The sequence below is a fragment of the Fukomys damarensis genome, unplaced genomic scaffold (assembly GCF_012274545.1).
Source record: "Fukomys damarensis isolate Sample0158 unplaced genomic scaffold, DMR_v1.0_HiC HiC_scaffold_16, whole genome shotgun sequence".
Taxonomy (NCBI): domain Eukaryota; kingdom Metazoa; phylum Chordata; class Mammalia; order Rodentia; family Bathyergidae; genus Fukomys; species Fukomys damarensis.
This window is the reverse complement of record NW_022900928.1, coordinates 14,357,259-14,378,244: the sequence shown is the minus strand read 5'-3', so window position 1 is coordinate 14,378,244 and position 20,986 is coordinate 14,357,259. Positions and strand designations below refer to the sequence as shown.

Sequence of the window (20,986 nt, the reverse complement as noted above, 5' to 3'; positions counted from 1 at the left end):
AATCGGAGCCATTCAGGAAAATGTACAGTGAAAGATGTCACCTGCCCTAAGTTCTTTCCAGAGCAGTGGGTTCACTGCAACCCCTCCTTGGCCTGTCTCAGCCTACAGCCCAAGATTTACCTCCTGATCTATGGCAGTTTGGTTCACAGACCCACCCATGACTTTCCCTTATAGCTACCCTCCTACCCACATTCTTATCTTCCTCAGTCTCCACTCTTTTTCTCTGCCTACATTCCTTTCTGAAGATTATCAGAGTGCCAAATGAGCCCCAGTGGGCTGGCTGATGGGAAATAAGGACAGCATTGTGATTGTCCAGGATGGAATGAGACCATTCTTTTCTGCTGTCATATGTGAAAGTGGGATACCATCAAAGGCTTTATGTAGGCCATTGAAAATGATGGCTCCCAGGCTGAATGGAAAAAGAAAATCAGGATATAGCCAATGAATCAGATACACCACTTCTCCATGAAAACCCTAAGGTTTCCCATGGCATTCAGGTCTTTTCCACTACCTGCAAAGCCCTAGGTGACCTGTCCTAGTTTCCCCCTCGAAATAGATCTAGCATCTGTTCTCTTTATTCTGGGTTTCAGCTATGCTGCCTCTTTTTCTCTGAATATAACCACCTTCTTCTCATTCACAGATCACAGCTTTTGCTTTTTGTTTGCTCTGCCTGGAACTTACTTCCCTAGACAGTTTCATAGTTGACTTCTGTTTTTTCAAGTCTTGGTGAAAATGTCCTGTCTCACCAAAGAGCACTTCCTTCACAACTTTTAGTAAATGTTACTTAATTGCCCCACCACTTCTTAAGTCATTACCTTGTTTATTTTCATCATGGCACTTATCCTCCCAATAAGTTTACTAATTATTTAACATCTCTGCTCTCTACTGAGATGTTGTGACCATTATGTAGTACGTCAAATGCCTAGCAAGTTAGTGAGGCACAGTTTTTGGTGTGTCTTTGGGTGACTGACATGTAGTCCAACAAAATGAGTGGGGAAAACCACACTGAATGTGGCTGGCACTAATCAATAGGCTTCTATCCTGGCTGAGACAAAAGGGAAAAGAAGGAAGTATCCCCATTTTGGAAGAGTTCCAATCCTCCCTGTTGTCTTTGGACAACAACTTCCAATGCAGACTTGAAAGTGCAGCTCCACAGCAAGCTTCCACACTTTTGATCTTGGACAGGTGCTGCATTCTTGATCCCTCTTGTTCTGCAGCTTCTGTCCTCTTGGGCTAGGGAACTACTGGATCATCTGGCTCTCTGGTACATAGATGGCCATGGTGGGTTCTACTGCCTCTGATCCCATAAGCCTACTTATTAAATCCTCTTGCATAACAATATATTTTTTCTCTTGATTCTGTTCTTATGGAGAGCCATAATGCATAAAAATGTCATCACCATGAGGGCTGAGACAAGTATGTTTTGTTGTCTTATGGTTCTAGTGCCTAGAACAGTGAGTGGCACATAAAACAGTATCAGAGTAACAATTCATGCAGTTCTAGAAGTTGACTCCATTATGAAGCGGCTGACATTCAAAGGTCAAAGCAAACAATCAGAACAGAGCAAAGATTTCAAGTGGAGTGATGAAGGATTACATAGGTAAAACTTAGCCCAGGAATTGTGTTCATTGGCAAAAAGATTCCAGTTACCTGGATAGTCTGGGGATCTTGAATGGAACAGGAAGGACATCTGACCCTCATTTTGGGTTAATGATTACAGTGGTCTCAACCTATAAAGAATTGGTATTATCCAAGGGAATTGATAAGACCTAAGGAGAAAGAAATGATCTTGGATTCTGGAAAAAAGAAGAAAAAGAAAAGAAGAAAACCTACAAGAAGAAAAGGAAGGTTTGTTTTTGACAATACAACTAACTAGTAACCAACATGAGCATACAGGTTTCCGGAAAGGGTGGCAAATGGTTTGTTGAGGGTGAGCAGTACATCTTGTTATACAGAATATCATGAATTAATTCTTAACCCTAGAAAAGGGGATTCAGGAGTAGAACTGGAATGTTAGGGATCAGGGAAGCACACGCCAGCGAGGAGCTAGGGAGGATGGAGCCATGTGGAGGTGGGGGCTGACAGCTTTTCCCAGCAGCCAGCTGTGGCAAGAGTTAATCAGCTCACAGTTCTGAGGCTGCAGAAGATGAATAACATGTGCTGTGATTACTCTTCCTTTTAAATGGTTTTGTGTCTCCACATTACAGGCAACATTTTCTGGAGTACGTAAATCATGCCCAGCATTCATCTCACACACACACATAAATATGAAATCAACACGGTAAACAAGATGCTGCTGTCCATCTGCTGCTGCTGAGTGTCACTCCGTCTCTAAGGAATAAAAGGTTTAGTAGAAGGACCTGCTTCCTTGTCAGGGGCTCAGTTTAGGCTTTATGAGGGGTGACTCCCTAAAATAAAAACAGATTGGACCAGCTACTCCAATTTCAGGTGATCTTCTGGTGGAAATTCTCCATAACCGTGCCTGCAGGAGACTTTATTCAAACATCACAAGAGCAACATTCACTGAGAAAGACTAAAGTGTGTGTTAAAGACTATGGTTAGTTCCCTAAATAGAGAGCTTAATATGTACTATTTGTGTGCTTTAATTTACCTAATTATACAAATTCCACCAGCCTGTAGGTCTGATAGCAAAATCATGAAAATTTCACCTGATCTGGCCCCCTTGCCCAGCCCATGCATGTAGCTCCCTACATCTTACCTGATCATTTATAGAGGTCCCTCAAGGTGTCAAAGCAAAATTCACACATCAGTCCACTCTGCATGCCTCTCCCAGCATCTGCATGGATTTCTTCTCTGTATCCAGCAGGCCAAATGGTAAAGGAGGGAGTAGTACTGATAAGACACCAGAGCTGCCCAAAGTTTTGTCTTCTTCCCCTCCTGTTGGACTTCAGGGAAGAGAATAGTAATAGTAATAATGATAATTGTAATAAAGATAAGAGCAAATTATTGAACATAGGTTAGCACATGCCAGGTGCTATTCTAAGCATTTTATACATAACTCACTTGGTTTTTACACTAACTTATAAAGCAAATGCTATTTTACTGATGGGAACACTAAGGAACAGATAAGCTACCTTTCCTAAGGCTCTGTGTGACACAGTGCACTACAGAGTATTAGTAAGACATATGGAGTTTCTTACACACACACACACACACACACACACACACACACACCTATATAGAGGAAAATAAAAATCTTCTCAGAAATAATCAATATTTATAATCACACACATATGCACGAACACATTTATAGAGAAATGTTATACTATGAAAAGTGCTTTTAATTCAATTTTCTCACTTTCTATTTTGAAAACATGATATTATGCAATGAATATAGATCTTCCATCATGTTTTTCAGCTTTTAAAAATTTATTTTAAGCTGATACATAAAGCCTAACACATTACCTTTTTAAACTGTTGCATTGTATTCCATTGTGCCAAGATACCATAATGCACTAGATGCATTTCTTAATTTTGAACATCGATATATAATTTTCTAATTTCTCCTATTCTAATACTGACAATAACATCTTTAAACATGTATCTTTTGATCTTAGGTTAGATTCTACAAATTGATTTGTTACACCTGAGGATATACTAATTTTCAATTAGGATCATCTATTGCCAATCTGCTCTCTAGAGATTTGTCATATTAATTTGAATTTACCGCACAGTATATGAGGATGCTTGTTTACTCATGCCCTTGCCAATACTGGATACTATCAATATTTTTCATCATTTTTTCCACCTAGTAATCAAGAAATGGCATCTTAATGATGTTTTAATTTATGGTTCCTTGATAGCTATGAAGTTCAGAACTTTCTAAAATGGTAAAATTTTATGTGCATATCCCATGAGCTGCCTTATCTTAGTCTTTCTATTGAAATATTTTATTTTACGGAGTTGTACAAACTCTTACAGATCAAGCACATTAAACCTTTGTTTATAGTATTTCTTACAAATAATGTTCACAGTTTGTCTTTTAATGTTGCTTATGGAATTAACAATGTTAATTGCCCTGATGGTAAATGAGTGAGTGAGGGTTTGCTTTTTCTATTCACAAGTTATGAACATTTCTATAGTCAAAGGCATTTATTAATCTATTCATTTCTGCCAGAGTCTACTCATTTTAATCTTTCACCACCACAAGATTACATAAACACTTATTTATACATTCTAGTATTTTAATGGTTTCTTATTTTCAAGCAAAATGGAGATATTTGGAATTTATTTTTGTATAAGTTATGATAGAAGGCTTGAATTTATATTTTTCAAGTATTAATCTTATTACCCCCATCATATTCCATTGAAAATCCATCTAACAAATAGCTGATTCCCTCCATAATATTTTAAGCTGCCACCATTAATATACACCAAATTATTATACATATTAACTCAGTTTCTGGATTTTCTTTCCAGTTTTATGGATCTGTCTGACAACTTTGGTACCATACCACAGTGATAATTTAATTTCCAATAGTGCAAGTCAATCTCATTACTCATTTTTCTTGGTCTATTCATGACGATTCTAACATAATTATTCTTCTAAATGAACTTTAGAGTCATTTGGTCAAGTTCCAAACAAAAAATCTCATCCAATTTTAATTGGGATTGCATTAAATATATAAGTTAATTTGGAGAGAAATGGCATCTTTAAAATATTGAAGCTTCTAATCCAGAGCATGGAATGGTTTCTGATTTATTAACATCTTTTATGTCCCTAACTTAAGTTTGCAATTTTTCTAAGTCAGACCTGTCATACTTCTTTTATAATTAAATGTTTCTTTTTGTCGGCACACACTTGCAGTACGTAGTGATTGCATTCTTCACGGGGTGTTGCTACGTGTACACAACCCACCTTTATTCCCTCATTTAATCCCTTTCCCTGCCCCTCCTTCCATCCTTCCTCCATCCCTTGTTCCCCTTCTCTTTTGCAAAAGATCCATTATGTATCTTTTCATGCTTGCTAAGCTCCATCCTTGTTATTTTATATTTTTGTTGCTATTGGTAATGCAGTTTTTTTCTTTCTGTATTTCTACGTAGCTATTTCTACTATACCAAGAAACTGTTTTTATATTAATTTGGCAACTGGGTATTTTATTAAATTTTTATTAGTTGTATCATTTTTGAAATGATTTGTTTTTGCGAGATGGCCATAATTATCAATAAATAATGTTTATTTTATCTCCTCCATCATATTTACAGGATATATTTTGGTTTAATGACTCTTTTGACACGTGTTATAATATGGTGAACATTTGGAGCAGGGGAAATTTGGGGGGAAAAGTCGCATAAAATGATTTGAATAAAATGTAAAATTGCTTTCTTTTCAGAGTAACTATTTTCTTTTCTTGTCTCAACTTGCCGTTGAATTTTTCTTAGCCTCCATCTAATTATAGGGATTTATCTCATACTGCGTTTGATTCTTAAATTATTCAAAAATTTTTAATTGCAAAGGAAGCTGAAAGTCGAACATCAAGGTGCCAACAGTCTGAGTCTCATAAGGGCCTAGCTCTCAGTTCAAGATGGGGTTTTCTTTTCCCGGTGTTCACACACGGCAGAAGCACAGAGTTAGCCCTGGCAACTCTTCCTAAGCTCTTCCCTCTACTACTCTCTTCTCTTTCTCTCTTCCCCTCTCCCTATTCCCCCTCCCACTTTTCTTTCCTTCCCACCTGCCTGCCTGCCTTCTTTCTTTCTTTTCTTGTTCATTAATCCCATTCACATGGGTCATATCTTGGCGACCTAATTAACCCTCAAAGACCCCACCTCCAAATATTCTCAAATTGGGAGTAGGTTTCAATGCACAGATTGGAAGCAGGGATACAATTATTTAGTCTATAGAACCATGGTTTATTACTTTTCAATGTCAATTTGCTTTTATAATGTTTTATAGGAACTGGCATCTGTATTTATAAATGTAATTTTTCTGCAGAGTGTGTGGATATATCTTTGTGGTGTATGTTCTATTTTTGTTAAGGCTTTAGCAAGTTTATGTTAGCATCATGAAAGGAATTGAGAGTTTTTCTGCCTTTAACTCTAGAGAAAAGTAATACATTTCTAATAGTCTATTTTCAGTGTGAAAATATGCTGAGAATGTAGAAATCTTAATCACATACCCTTTTGAGTAACTATTGTCTCCAGGAGTCTCCATTTTTATTATGGTGATTATCTACTTTGTATTATTTTAATATACTTTATTTTTAAAGAGTAGCCTTACATTTACGGAAAATTGCTAAGATAGTACAGATAGTGCTTAAATACCCCACACTCAGTTTCTCCTATTATTAATAACATATGTGTATGGAATGTTTGTTACTATTAATGGCTGATATTGATACATTAATATTAACTGCTTTATTAAGTCCATATTTCTTTCAAATTTTCTTCCTTTTTACATGCTGACTCATATCCAGAATCCCATTCAGAATACCACCTAACATGCAGACATTTTATCTTCTTAAGCTTCTTTTGGAGCAGGGGGCTTGGCCTCATATTGTTAGGTCAGGCATTTTATAGACTGTCCCTCTATTGTGATTTACTACAGTCTCTCTCCCGATTAGACTGGGGTTTCCAGGTTTGGGGGAAGAAGACCCCAGAGGAAAAGCATGACTTTCATCACATCCTATCAAGAGTCTATGCATAATTACTTAAGTCAGCACATTTTTTTCTATTCCCTTCAGTAAGGTTTTAAAAATACATTTGTGAAACAAATCATTTCATCACATTCTGCATGCCGTCCTGGGTTTCTTGACTTCCTCAATGACTTTGAAAATTCAAATACATTAAGATTCAGTCTTTGCAATATCAAGTTTTATGAGTTTGACAAGTTCATAATTTAGGGTATTCATAATTATGGTGTTTTGTAGATTAGTTTCCCTGCCCTGAAATATCTCCTTTTCAACCCCATGGATTTACCCTTCATTCTGACAAACATCAATCTGTTGAAGGCTATAGTTTTCTCTTTCTCTAGAATGTCATTTAATTGGAGTAATACCTGCCATTTTAGACTGGCTTCTTTTACTTGCAACAAACATTTAGAATTTATCTATGTGTTTCCATGGCTTGATAGCTCACTTCTTTTTATTATTGAATAATATTCCATCATATGGATGTACCACAGTTTGTTTATTCATTCATCAAGTGAAGGACATGTTGGTCACTTTCAGCTATTGCAAATTATAAATAAAGCTGCTATGTAGACATTTGTGTGCCAGTCTTTGCATGTACATAAATTTTGAAATCAGTTAAGTGAATAACTAGGAGTATGGCTGCTGGATGGTACTGTGAAGCTATGTTTAACTCCATGAGAAGCCACCAAAGTGTCTTCCCAATCTAATGTATCCTATTCACAAACATATCCCAGCCAATAATTAATACTATTAATATTTTAGATTTCAGCTGCTCTGATAGGATCATAGTACTAACTCATTATTGTTTTAATTTGCAATTCCTTAATGACAAATGATGTTGAACATCTTTTCATATGTTTGTTTGCCATCTGTATATCTTCTTTTGTGAGGTTTCTGCTGGCAGTGAATTCCCTTAGTTTTGTTTGTTTGAGGAAGTCTTTATTTCCCCTTCCCTTTTGAAGGATAATTTTGCTGCCAATAGAATTCCAGATTGAAGGTTTCTTTTTTTCCTTTCACCACTGTAAATATTTTACTGCTATTTCTTCTTGATTGGCTGCTTTCTGATGAGAACTTTTCAATAATTCTTACTTTGTTCTTCTATAGGTAAAGTATTATTAGTTAAGTATCTTTTGTATATCTATTTTACCCTCTTTCTCAATACTAATGCCTATTATTTTTGTTTTCTACCTTTTCCCACAATTGCATTGCCAGAAGGATGTAAATATTATTGAATAAAAAAGTTGCTGAGTTGTTTGTCAATACTGTTTCCTCTTTTTCCTGCTTAATTTTTTATCTCTCCCACTTTTCCTAGGTTTTATTTGCTACTCATATTTTTTTCTTTCCTTAAGTTAAATGCACAGTTTGTTTTAGTTCTTTCATCACTAGTTACAATTATATAAACCATTTGCTTTCTATTATTTACTCATTAAATTTTTATATTTTTACTACATTATAATTGCTTTTGAAATAGTTCAAGAAAGGAGTTTTAATTTCCTGTTTGACACAGAAGTTAATTTGGAGAGGGATTTCTTATTTTCTATTTCCAAGTGAACTTAATTTTTTTTCTCTCTACCTTTTCCTGTTACTGTCTGATTTTATTGCATTGCAATGTTACATTGTAGAATGTATAGTTTCAAACCCATAAAATGTGTTTAGATTTTCTTTATGGCCTAAGATATACTCATGTTCATGAAAATGCTATTGTCTTATTTATTTTCTTATTGCTGGGACAAAATACTTGATACTCATAAGTTATAGGAGGAAAGGTTTATTTTGGCTCAGTTTGTAGAAATTTCTGCCCATAGTCATCTGACTCCAAGGCAGGACAGCATGGTAGAGGGGCATGGCAGAAGAGAAACAGTCCATGGCATGGCAGGCAGGAAGCAGAAAGAAGACTTTCTTTTGTCCTTTTTTATTCCATCCAGGCTTCAAGCCTACTGGTTAGTGCCACCTACACCCATGGTGGATCTTTTCTCTTCAGTAAATCCACCATCTAACCCCCAACAGTACACCAACTAGTGTACTGATCACACACCTATCTATGATCCAGTCACTCCCAAAAGCCCCACCTATTAGCTCATGAGACTGTGGAGGGACATCTAGGTATCAAATATCTAGTTATAAATATATAGATATAAAATCATGAACTTTAGAAAATATTGTGCCTTCTATCTGTGGCTTGGATAGTTCTCTATATCAGCTAAAGCAACTTATTTTTTTACTTCATTCGTTTCTCAACTATTTGTGCTGTGAAAAAATGGGACATGTCTTTGACTATGACTAATTCTCTTTATAATCCTCATACTATTCAATACTATTTCTCTTTATAATCCTAATAGCTCTTTAAAATATTTTAACGCTGGGCTGGGGATTTAGCTTAGTGGTGCCGCCACCTGCCTCGCAAGTGCAAGGTCCTGAGTTCGATCCCCTGTACCAAAAAAAAAAAATTTTTTTTAATGCTGTTATTAACCTTAGTAATTATGATAATTTCATTTTATTTTTTTTTCATGAAAAGTATTAGTACATTTTAGGTATACAGTACAGTTACATTCATCATTGGGATCCTGTACCTTTACATGATGTATCTTGGTTCTCATTTTTTCCCCATTCCCCTGCCCTCCCTTCACACCCTCTATTCCTCCCTATTTACAAAGACTTTGTTTAAATTGTATTGCAACAGCAATATTAAAGAACATTCTACTTTAATTTTTCCTTCATATGTTGTTACATGAATTCTAATTTGAGCTCTAATAGTATTATTGACAGTTCTTCCTTTTTTCACATTTCCTTAGTTAATCTCTATAGGATAAACTTTTCTAGTTAAACTATCTTTAGAACATCTCCCATGAACAACTTGTAGAATCTTTGTAACTTTTAGGTGTTTTTTTTCTGGATTAGTAAAATATCAACTCTAATTTGTTCTGATAATGATTACTTTTTAAAAGACATATCGAATTTTTATTTTTCTATCACAAGGAAGTACATAAGCATTATTTATAAATTTCCTACACCATCTATGCCCATAATCCCTAGTAAACCCTAGTAAAGTGGAGAGGGATTGGACCTCTCCTGTTTTCCTCAAAGCCTAGTACATAAATAAAGATCTATTCATTGAAACATTGAATCCCACATACTCTTGCTAGCTCTTTCTACATTATGTCATACATTTTTGTGACAGAATATTGGCATATAAATCCAGCTGCTAAAAATTTATTTTCATAATCATCATATCTCTATCCCTTCAAGAATCTTTAAAATTGACATTAAACTTTATATTCACCTTTTATAAATATTAAGATGTTAACATTTATGTGTGAAAAGCTACCATCTTTAGCATCTTTTTCTTTTTTATTACATTTCTCCAATAAGTAAGAGCTTCATTTTTCTTAATTACTCAGACATGTGGAGAATTGCCTGAGATTTTCTTCATAATAAATGTACATGCTTGTACTTTCTACATCACTTTTTCCTAACCTAATACATGGGTAGTTTCTCCTGGCTTAGAAATTTTGTATCATAATAATTTCCTTTCAAAATTATTAATTATAAATTATTAATTGTCCTCTGACATTTAGAGTTGTAGAAAAAGAATGTGTAGCCAAAGTAATTTTTTACTTTTAAGATAGAAATTTTACTTTTTTATCCTTATGATAAAATTTTTTAGTTGGGCATTAATTGTTTCAATTTATACATGTTGATAAATCAGAAAGTCAAATAGTTCTGCAACTCTTGTAGTCTAAAATGAAACAAAATAACATGATGCATTCCTCTCCCATTTACTGGCCTACAAAGGCAACCACTTTTGAAGTTTTTAGTGATTTTTTTAAAACTATACCTCCAAAACTCTAAATAGCATGCTAATTCTGTTATTTGAATTCTGAAAAGAGTTTACCCAATCCTTATTTTAGCTTCTCAGCAGCCTCTACCCCATTCTTCTAAGCACAGGGCTGTTGATGAGCTGGAGTGTTCCCTGGGGGAAACTGACACTTTGGTTTTTCCTGCTAGTGGTTTATGTTTTCCTCCTTCAGCCATGCCAGTTGCTGATGGAGCTGGTCCATATACCTCTCAGCTTCTCCTACTTCGTTACTAGTATTTGCCATCGTATTTTTCTTTGTCATTTTCAATTTTTATCTTTAAACATTATTTGTCATTTTCATGAAATATCAAGAAGAAGCAAAACTTCTAGCATGTGCTTAATATGCCAGTTTTGATCAGAAATCCTCAGATATTTTTAACCTTGAAATTCAAATACGGTACCAGGAAATATCAAAGTTCTTATCTCCTCTTCTCAGTTCTACCTGGGTGAGGATATCCATTCTATAGATCTAAATCTTTCCTTTGTGCAGGAAAGGTGTGTCTCTTTTTGTTTTTGTTTTTCTATGTGCTTCACTTCACTTTCTAGAATCCTATTATAAATGGATTATATCTCCAAGATCGATAGATTCTTCACTTATATCATCGTTTTGCCTATCAGTTCCTCTGCTTTAATTTCTTCTAAGTTCCGGGATAATCTCTCTATTCTATGCCAGTTTAAATTTCTGCAATATTTAATCAAATACCCAGTATTTCACTACAGTTATTTTAAGTATTTCTTAACTATGTTTTAAATCTAGAATTTCTTTTCTGATCTCGGATGATCCTGTTTCGATAGACAAATCGTCCTCTCAAATCTTCCTAAGAACATGGATTGTATTATTTTGCAGTTTCTTCTTAGTTAATGGAATGCATCTATTTCATAAGGGAATATTAGTTCTGCCTCTTAGGAATAACTCCCTTATATTTGTACCAGTGAGTGTTTTTCTGTGCTTTTGTTATTCCTTTAATCTATTAATTTTTGAAGATGTGAGGTATGTTTGGGAAGAATATGGCACCCTACTCGGAAGACATGGGACATGAGTAAAATGCACAAAATCTTAGGGCCTTGCCTTATTGCTAAGAGCAGAACTGTGATGGGGAAAAGGATGGAAGAATGGAATTGGCTCAAATCAAACCACCACTCTCAGGAGCAAACCACTCTAGACAAGCACCAGACTAGCTGCTCTTGAACACGGCTGACCGACTGTGGTCTACTTATCTGAACCTCTTTTCCTCTTCATGGTCTAGTTCCAGTCTCAGTCCTTTGATACTTTTCCTAAATGTTTGACTCTACTGGGAGTAATGTAAAGTTCCTACTCTCTTGTTAGTTTTTTTGTTTTTTTTCTTGAAGAAAACTGATACGGTTTGACTGAATTCTACAGAATTCAAGTGCTGCCCATGTGATGATATTAAAAGATAAGGCCTTTAAGAGGTGTCTGGGCCATGAGGGTACCTCCCTCATGAATGAGATTAAGACCTTTATAAAAGAGTCTTCATATATCATTCAGCTCTTGCCTACTCCTTCCTCCATGTGAGGACACAGCTTATCTCCTCTCTGGAAGGTAAAGCAGTAAGGCATCACCCTGAAAACAGAATCAGCCCTTAATGTCGATCACGGGCCCCTCAGTCTCCAGAGCTGTGAGAAATAAATTTCTGTTCTTTAGAAATTGTGTAGCTCAAGTCCTTCGTTATAGCAGTGCAAATATATAAAAAAGTTTCTGTTTTTAGAGTTTCCATAATCAAGATAATATTGGCTTTTCCCTTGTTCAGTTTTTTTTTTCAGTAGCTAACATACAGTGAAAAGATCTGACCTTGGAAGTAGAAATTAAAAATAGAAGGAGCAGGGTCTTCCAACAAAAGCTTGACATTAAAATCATATTTCATTAAAATCATACTGGCCTAGGAAAGATGACTTTTTAGACACAGTACAGGCAGAATCCATGCAAAAAATGTTAATAAATGGGACTTCATTAAAACTAAAAAACCTCTACTCTGCAGAAGACACTATCAAGAGAATGAGAACACAGATCACGAACTGGGAGAAGATATACTTGCAAATGCTATGTTTGAAAAAGGATTGTGACCCCAAATGTACAGAAATCTATTCAGTCTTAACCATAAGAGAACAAGCAACTTGTTTTTAAAGTGAACCAAAGATCTTAACAGACTCCTAACCTGTGAAGACACCCGAATGTCAAGTAAATACGAAAGCATGCTCAGTGTCATCTGTCATCAGGGAAAGGCAAAGGAGAACATGAGCTACCGCTACAGACCTATGAGAGTGACCAAAATCCACGACACCAGCAACACCACATGCTGGTAGGGACCTGGAACAACAGGAGTCTCGTTCATTCCTAATGGGAAAGTAGAGTGAATGGTATATTCACTTTAGAAGACATTTGGGCAGCTTCTTACAATACTATTTTAAGTATATGACCCAGCAATTGCTCTATTTTTTGTTTGTTTGTTTGTTTGTTTGTTTTGTTTTTGGGTTTTTTTTGGTACCGGGGATTGAACTCGGGTCCTTGCTCTTGCAAGGCAGGCCACTGAACAGCTGAGCTAAATCCCTGGCTGCTCTAGTTTTTATTCAGGCAAAATAGTCCAAAATTTTCACTGACATAAGAACTTGTTCATAGATATTTATAGCAGATTTCTTCGTAGTAGCCTAAACTGGGAAGGTGCCAAGATGTCTTCTAGGAGATGAATGGGCAAACTGTGGTACATCCAAGTGGTGGAATATTATTCAAGGCTAAAAAGAAATGAGCTGTCAAACCATGCAAAGACATGGAGGAAACTGAAACACATAATACCAACTGTGGCAAGCCAGTCTGGGAAGATTATGTGCTGTATAAGTTTAACAATATGACAATCTGAAAGGGCTAAAATGGTGGAGACAGTTAAAAGATTAACAGCATCCAGAGATAGAAAAAGGAAAAATTGAATAGGAAGAGCACAGCATATTTTTAAGGAATTAAAACTATTTTATATGCTATTATAATGGTGGATATATGTTATTTTTATATCTGTCAAAACCCATAAAACATACAACACTAAGAACAAACCCGATGCACAGCAAAGGTACAACTCTGGTAAGAAATGCTGAACGTAGACTACACACATCCAAAGCCGAGAATGTATGGAAATCTCTAATCTCAGTGCTTTCTGCTCAATTTTGCCATGAACGTAAAAGTTACTCTAAAAATAAAGTCTATAAAACAGATCCCTATATGCCAAAGAAAAGTCACATTTGGAAACGCTGACCTGGTTGTTTAAATTGACTCTCTGTTTCCAGAAGCATAGTTTATAATGACATTGTGGATTACAGCTTAAGGATGTGGGATATCTTGATAGAGTTATTAGGAATTCAATCTTTAGAGATCAACGAATGTGTTGCTAAGTGAGATGGAGCGACCCCGAGGGCTATTTTGAGTCTACAGAGACTTCTCTGCTGCTTTATTTTGTCTCCCACATTCCCAAAATAATCCTCAATGATAACAGTTCTAGCTATTAGGCCCCCAGGAGAGGGTGGTTGAATTTGCATTATAATTCATTGCCATCCCTGGGGAATGTTTCCCAACAATCCTCATTAAGGCTGTTATTTACAGGTCAGATGGTGGAGAGATTATTACACGTATTTAAGAACCCCAAATGCAGATTGTCAAATTATCTCTTCGGCTGAAGGGGGAGGGAAGTTGAGAAGGAAGGCGAAGGGAGAAGAAAGGAGGGGAGGAAAGCAAAAGTAAAGAAGGCTTCATAATCACATTCATTTCTTTCTACAGATGAACAGAGGCCCGGGAATTTGAAGGTTTCTTTGGGAGGTTTGAGTTGTAAACTCAGATGCTGACAGGTCCTGGCTCTCCAGCCCAGCCCTCAGTTTTACCTTTTCTCCTTCCACTGCTCTTACCCTCTGTTTTCTTTATGAGGTCGGTAGAGATACGGTAATGGAGGTAGGCACCCTTCGACATCTCCCCGACTCCTGTTCAAATACGTTTTTAGGGAACAGAATGGCTCTAGGTTCAGTTTGGACAGATGGGCTGTTTAAATATCAGTTCTACCATTTTCATCACGTCACCGGACTGCCGAGATCTTCAATAATCCTTGCCATTTCCAACGCCAACACTTCGAAACTAGGAGTCCTTGGGAGTCACTTATGCTTATAGGAAGACGCAAGAAGGAGGAAGTTGGAGATCAGAAAGGGCTGGAGTGCAAGGCTTGCAGATGAAGCTTTATGGTTGTGAAGCTGAAACGGGGCTTGTCCCTTGGCTGTGTGCGGCAGTGACTCTGTGCTCAGCTTTCTTGTTTTTCCTCCACTGTTGCTTTAGTCTTTAATTCTTCCAACTTCAAAAATTCAGCCACTGGGCCTCTGGGCATAGACCGCGTGCTGTTGTTCATGGTGTTTGTGGGTCAGCTTTTCCCTGCGGCTCTGCCTCAGACCATCCGACTTTCCCTTGCAGAAAGCCCTCTGCACTCCAGTCCTGTGTCCTGAAGACAGATGGCAGAAGAAAGCAGAAAAGGTAAGTGCTCCCTTGAGCACACTCTCCAAAGGCAGATCTTGTGGCTCAAGGAAATATCGCAGAGGCTCTACCACTCCTGTTATCTCATGTATAGGGATGGGAGGACCTCACTGTGCTTCTACTTGGAGCCCAGTGTGCCTATGACCTGCCTGCGCCAGTGAAGAGGAAATCCAGACCCTTTTCTCCAAGTCACACCTGCTCCCGGAAGGAGGGGGAGAGGGTAAGAGGACACTCTTTTCCCACTTAGGGCTACAAAACAGAGCCCCATGCCTTCCCTTCCTCCTGGGAGAGCGCTGCTCTAAGAGGCGCCCTCACACCTGCCTGAATTTTAATTAATATCATCCCACAATCTATCAACAGCAAGTCAACATGCTTCACACCAGGGGAGAAAAACAATCCTCGCCTTGTCAGCCCTGCCTCTCTGGAGCAGCTGAGGGTCTTAACCCTCCCCCCATCCCCACCCCCCGACTCTCTGCCACCTTCTTTTCCCTCGGGGCTGTTGACAGGGTGCGGTGATGGCTTTGGCATCAGAAGGTGGCAGCATGGGAATGTGGCAGAATGGTTTGGGGTCGACTGCTGGGCAGCACAGGCATGCTGTACCAACTCTGCTCAGGACCTGCCACTCCTCAGAGCAACACCATGGAATGGGAGTGTCTATCTCCATCTTAACAGAGGTGGCCCTGGGGAGTAGAGAAGTTCAGCGACTCACTGAGGTCATACTGTTGACCCAAGCAAAACTGGGCAAATGAGTGTGAATCTGGCTGTGGATTTAGGGGCTCTTTCCGGCGGCTTCTCTACATCCACACCCTTGAGACAGCTCATTCGCTGGACTTTAGAGTGCTTTCCCAGAGGGTCCTTGCCTTTTCCGGAGTCTCCAGCAGCAGAATGAGAAGTACTCTCTCCATCAGATGAAGACAGGAAGTGAAAATAGGCAAGACCTCCTGCAGGTGGCCCTAGTACAGAGGCATGTTTGTACTGGTAGGGTTGTGTGCTTTGTGTACACCTACAGCATGTGCATATGTGGTATTCAGCACAGCACGACTGTGGCTAGGAGCATGTTTTGGTATCTTTCCAGGCCTGGTGGAGTGGACGTGCTCCATCTCAGCCTGGAGACAGGACTACAGTGCGGCTGACACTCACTCCTAGGCTACCCGGGGCTCAAATAAACCACCCATCTCTGAGAGCTATTTTCTTCATCTGTAAACAGGCAATAACGTGATTCATTGACACAAAACATGGAAAACCCAGTATGGTACTTGACACTTGGTAACGTGCAATGAATTAATTCCATGTACTAACTAGTTCTAAATCAGCTTTTCACGCATCTTTTCCATGGAAATAAGGACTTGGTTACGATTTACTTTCTCTGCAGCTTAGGAAGCAATGAAATGTTCAGTCCTTTGTAGGAATTCCTAGGAGCCCTCACCAAGTCTTAGAGATTGCTTCCTTTTAAGTGCTCACGAAGAGTGTGCCTTTAACAGGAGGAAAAGATGTAAATGACGACACATGTAAAGTGCTTCTAAAGCCTGTAAGAAAAGAACTCCACTCCTTGCTTGTCACAAGGATGTGAAGACATGTCCTTCCCTGAGCCTGGCTCCCTCTCCTGTTGTTCTTTGCAAACCCTTAGGTTCTGGAAAATCTCCATCTGCCTTTAAAGCTGGCTTCTATTATCCTTATTAAAGAAAACCCCACTCAGCTGGGTCCTCAGCTACTTAGTAACAATTGTCCAATTTTCAGTCTCACTTCCTTTTATCACAGAATTGCCTGAGCAGGTGGTCCTCAGTGACTCCTCTTCTCCTCTCAGGATAATGCCTTCCTTTGTGCTCAGCCTGGCAGGAGAGGCTCTCGTGCGGATGCTGCTGCTGAGGACTCCAGGGCTTGAGTCTTTGCCAGCCCTGGGATTTCTCTTCTGGTGATTCTAATGGAGAAGGACACACACCAGAGAAGAGGGTTGAACTGGGGCTCCCAAGTGAGGCAGAGGCTGGAGATGGCATTAGGGTCCTGTCAGAGATTATGACACAAGGAGTCAGGTAAAGAGGGATTCATTTGCATCCTGGGGGGCATTTCTAGATTTCCTAATTGAGGTGGAGCCGGCTGGCCATCTCCCACTCCCTTTACCAGCCCGTTAATGGTATTCATCTTAACTCCTATTGTCCCACTATGTTTGTAGAGAGAATTTTGCTTTTCCAACTTTTTCCTTGCTTCTTCTTTTCCCCCATCCCCCACTTCTGTTCTTTTTTGATCTTAGAAATAACTGCAAACTATGCAAAGGAATGAAAATTCTTCCTAGAGTGGAGAGATTATGACAGTGAATCACAACGCCCCCTGGGCTGGGCCTGGATAGCTCTGTGCCAGAATCCAGGATCTGAAAGGAGATGGCTACATGGTGTAGGAAAAGGGAGTAGGACAGAGGTGGGAATAAATGCAGAGAACATGATGGACAAAGGATTGAAATACCTTCTCTTTCCACTAAACCAAAATTTCTCTTAATGTGAATTGAAATAGTAGGACTGGTGGCCGGAAGGGGCTGGAACAGTGGCTGTCAGGGAAACACTGACAGTAGAGTCAGGAAGGTGGTGACAATAGTGGATGGGAGTAGTGGCCGTAGTGTGACACTGAAGTTACTGAAGATGGTAAGGGTGGTGTGGGGGCTTTTATCTTTCCGTGTCCAGTCAAGTCCCCTCCACCTCACTGCAGACTGGAAAGAAATAGGGATTTGAGAGTCAGAATTCCTACTGCCCTTAAAGCCCTATAAATCTTATCTTTTTGTTTCTCCATTTGCTCATCTATAAAATGTAAAAATCAGAGTAGGTGAACTCATATGATCCTGTCACTTCTTACATTATAAGATTTTAGGGTTTCAACCTTAGTTTGACTCTTGCTTTCTCCTAAACACTCTATGCCACAAATTTCCTTTTGTGGAAGTGTTTGGGAGAAAACTTGATGTTTAAACTATGCTTTTGGTATTAGTACTGACTACTATGCTTACTTCAGTGTCCTAGTCTTAGGATTGGATTCCCCTATGGACTATCTTTGGTTCGGTGCCTCGAATAATATCTCACATGTAATAGATACTCAATACATGTTTGATATTTCTTAGGGATAAAGATTTCCTCCACTCACAACTTCTTGAAACTGCCTACATTCCAGGCTCTGACCTAGGTCATGGGAATGAAAAAATTGAAGCACCATTTTCTACGGGTCCCTCCCAGCGATGGCAGCAAATCTGTAAAACTAGTAAGTAAAGCACCCTGTGATGAGTTCTCATAATGAACATGTGAACAGACTGCAGTGGGCTTACTGAGGAGGGGACCCAGGTCAGATGTGAGAAGGGGTGCTTTAAAGGGAAATCTTGGAGGATGATTTTTGCCTTCCTGTTGACAAGGTAAGGAAAATATTTAGGCAAAGTGGGCTGAAATGTGGGAGTGTGTATCAGAAGAATAGTTGGACATCACGAAGGCTGAAGCCGGACTATGAAGGGACTTGAACTTCACCTTACAGGTACTATTGGAGGGTATAGGCAGGAGTACACCACATTCCAGCATTTTTCAGAAAGGCCCTGGCTGGCCAGATAGAGAATGAATTGTAATTCAGCCACAGCATAGACGCCTCAGAGTCCAGGCTTTCTGAGGAGACCTAATAACGGCAGCCACAGAAGGAATAAATGAGGGCATGAAACAAAAATCAGTGGAGACTTCAGTAGAGGAACCATAAAATCCAATGACTTACTAGATCTAGAAGGTGAAGGATGGGGAAATTGAAATTGTTCTAAAATTTCTTGCTAGGGTGACAGGTTCTATTAGAAAGAATATGACAGGGGGCAGGGATATTAAGGATGAGCAGTGGAAAATGAGATCACGATTGTGTGTCTTTGATCTCCAGTTGTGCAGTGGGCATATAGGGGTTGAACCTCTGTCTCTCCTCATCTCTCCCTTCCCCACATCTTGGCCTCTTATAAGGTTCCACTGACTAGAACTCTGCAGAGACCAGGAACAGGCTGAAGAGAACAAAGGATATCATACTGGTCCAAGGAGTCATGAGTTGCATTGCTCAATGACCCGACTGCCTCTGTACCAATAAGACCCATAACCATTTTCCCTTAGAAGGCCCCCAAAGAACTCTGAGCTTGATGGAGTTGAGTAGTGGGCTTTTATTTCTGCTTTAAAAAAAAAACTAAAAGCAATTTCCTTTTTATGCCTTTTGTCTCTTCATCCAAGCAAATGCCGGCGGGATCTGGCAACCTGAGTTCAATAGCCAGTCCTTTTGGTCTTTCAAAGGCTATGAATGTACTAAGAGCACTCAACCCTTCTGAAGATATGCAAATCTGTGCATTTAAAAGATTTACATTCATCCTGCGCAGGCCCTGAAATATAAATATGAAATACCCAGAACCTTGTCACTTCAGTAATAATTAAGCTGATGGCCTATTATGTTCGATTGCAAATCAATATAGTATCTTTTGGTGCCACTTGAGTTCTTGAGGGTTGGCGCCGGGCCAGCTCCAGTTATACAATTGAATTGCTGCAGCTGCCTGGGAAACTTCGCTGCCGTTCCCATTCAGGAAGAATAGGCGGGTAACAATGGTGACCAGCCTCCCTGCAGTAATTGTGTATGAGGACACATTTCCAATGGGGTTTTTGTTCAGCAGGTGCTGTTATTTTAGTTTAATTTGAATTCTGAAATATGGAGGAGAGAAGGAGACCAATCTTAACAGCATCTAACCTACAGCTGTTCGAAAGAGGCCAGCAAACAGCATATGTTGCTTAGATGGAAATCATAATTGCTCATTCTCCCTGGGATGTTGGCCCACCAACGTGGAGCCTCTGAAATTAGCCGGCGTTTTTTCCGGCATTTTCCCCAGTGGCAAGGCCTCCGCAGAGCGCAGGAAGAACTATTCTAGAGTGACTCGCTTCCCAGGAGGCTTTTGCTGCTGCTCTGTCTCTTCCTTCTCCTCCTTTCTTTTTCCTTCTCCTCGGTCAGCTCCGATGAATTCCAGGTGCTACACAAAGTGCATCCTGAATTGCTTTCCTCATTTGCGGTAGCCATGCGGAGGCCTGAGGAAATAGGCATTAGAGAGGGTAGTGGTGGGCCCAGGGCCAGACTCCCTTGGGCAGAGGGATCCATACCTCTTGGTGAGGGCCAGGGCGCTTGAGAACAAGAAGAAAACTCTAGTGGTAAGAACAACAGCATCAATGTGCACACACTGATCTGGATAAGAAATAATGCCCACCTGGTAAGCTCCTACCCATGCAACCTGATCAGGTGCTTTGTGTTGTTTGTTATAGCCTCATAGACCTCCCTGGAGGGAGGAGACAGCATTCCCATTTCATGGGTTGGGAAGCTGTAGTGCAGGGAGGTTAAAAGATAACCTGGTGGAAACCTGCTGGGACTGTAAAGAAAATCCTTGAACTTGAAATTTTATGCCCATTTGCTACAATCGTCTCCTCTTTTGTTCCAGGGATGGCCTCCAGCTCCCTCACTGGTAAGAAAATTTGAGTGATTCACTTTCGTCAGCCCCTACAGTGTGACAAAGAACCTACTTCTGTGACAAAGATTGAATTCCTCTAGTCTCTATGCTAGAACCTGATGTTTGCATGATTTCGGGCTTGGATTTAGGAAAAATCAGAGGTATAGCTCCTACATGCCTATGTTTCCTTTCCTCCCATACGTCTCCTCTTTTCTTGGTCCCTGACTTCTTTGTTTTCCTCCTTCTTTATCTTCACATTTGCTTAGTTTATTCTACAAGGCTGGTGCTGGACTAGACATTGTAGAGATACCAAGATAAATAAAATAATTTGGGACCTCAGTGAGCCAATCCCTAAAGAGGTGAGTCCCCAAAGGATAGTAGAAACAGCTTCAGTGTGATACACATTGTACCAGTGCCCAGCACAGGAGAAGGTTTCATAGCAGGGCAACGGGGAATTGCGGTAGATCACCCAGAATATGTAAAGGTCTTGCAAGCACAGG

General features: G+C 39.2%; 1 long non-coding RNA gene across 2 annotated transcripts; it reads left to right on the top strand.

Annotated features, from left to right (window-relative positions):
* Positions 1 to 674: 674 nt before the first annotated feature.
* Positions 675 to 20,550, top strand: LOC104856061. 2 transcript variants are annotated; one of them, XR_004517416.1, is made up of 5 exons: positions 675 to 1,600; positions 14,960 to 15,019; positions 15,114 to 15,239; positions 18,170 to 18,256; positions 20,478 to 20,550. It is a non-coding gene; the product is annotated as an uncharacterized LOC104856061 (long non-coding RNA). The 2 variants fall into 2 exon arrangements; XR_778547.3 differs by lacking the exon at positions 675 to 1,600 and adding an exon at positions 1,812 to 1,848.
* Positions 20,551 to 20,986: the final 436 nt, after the last annotated feature.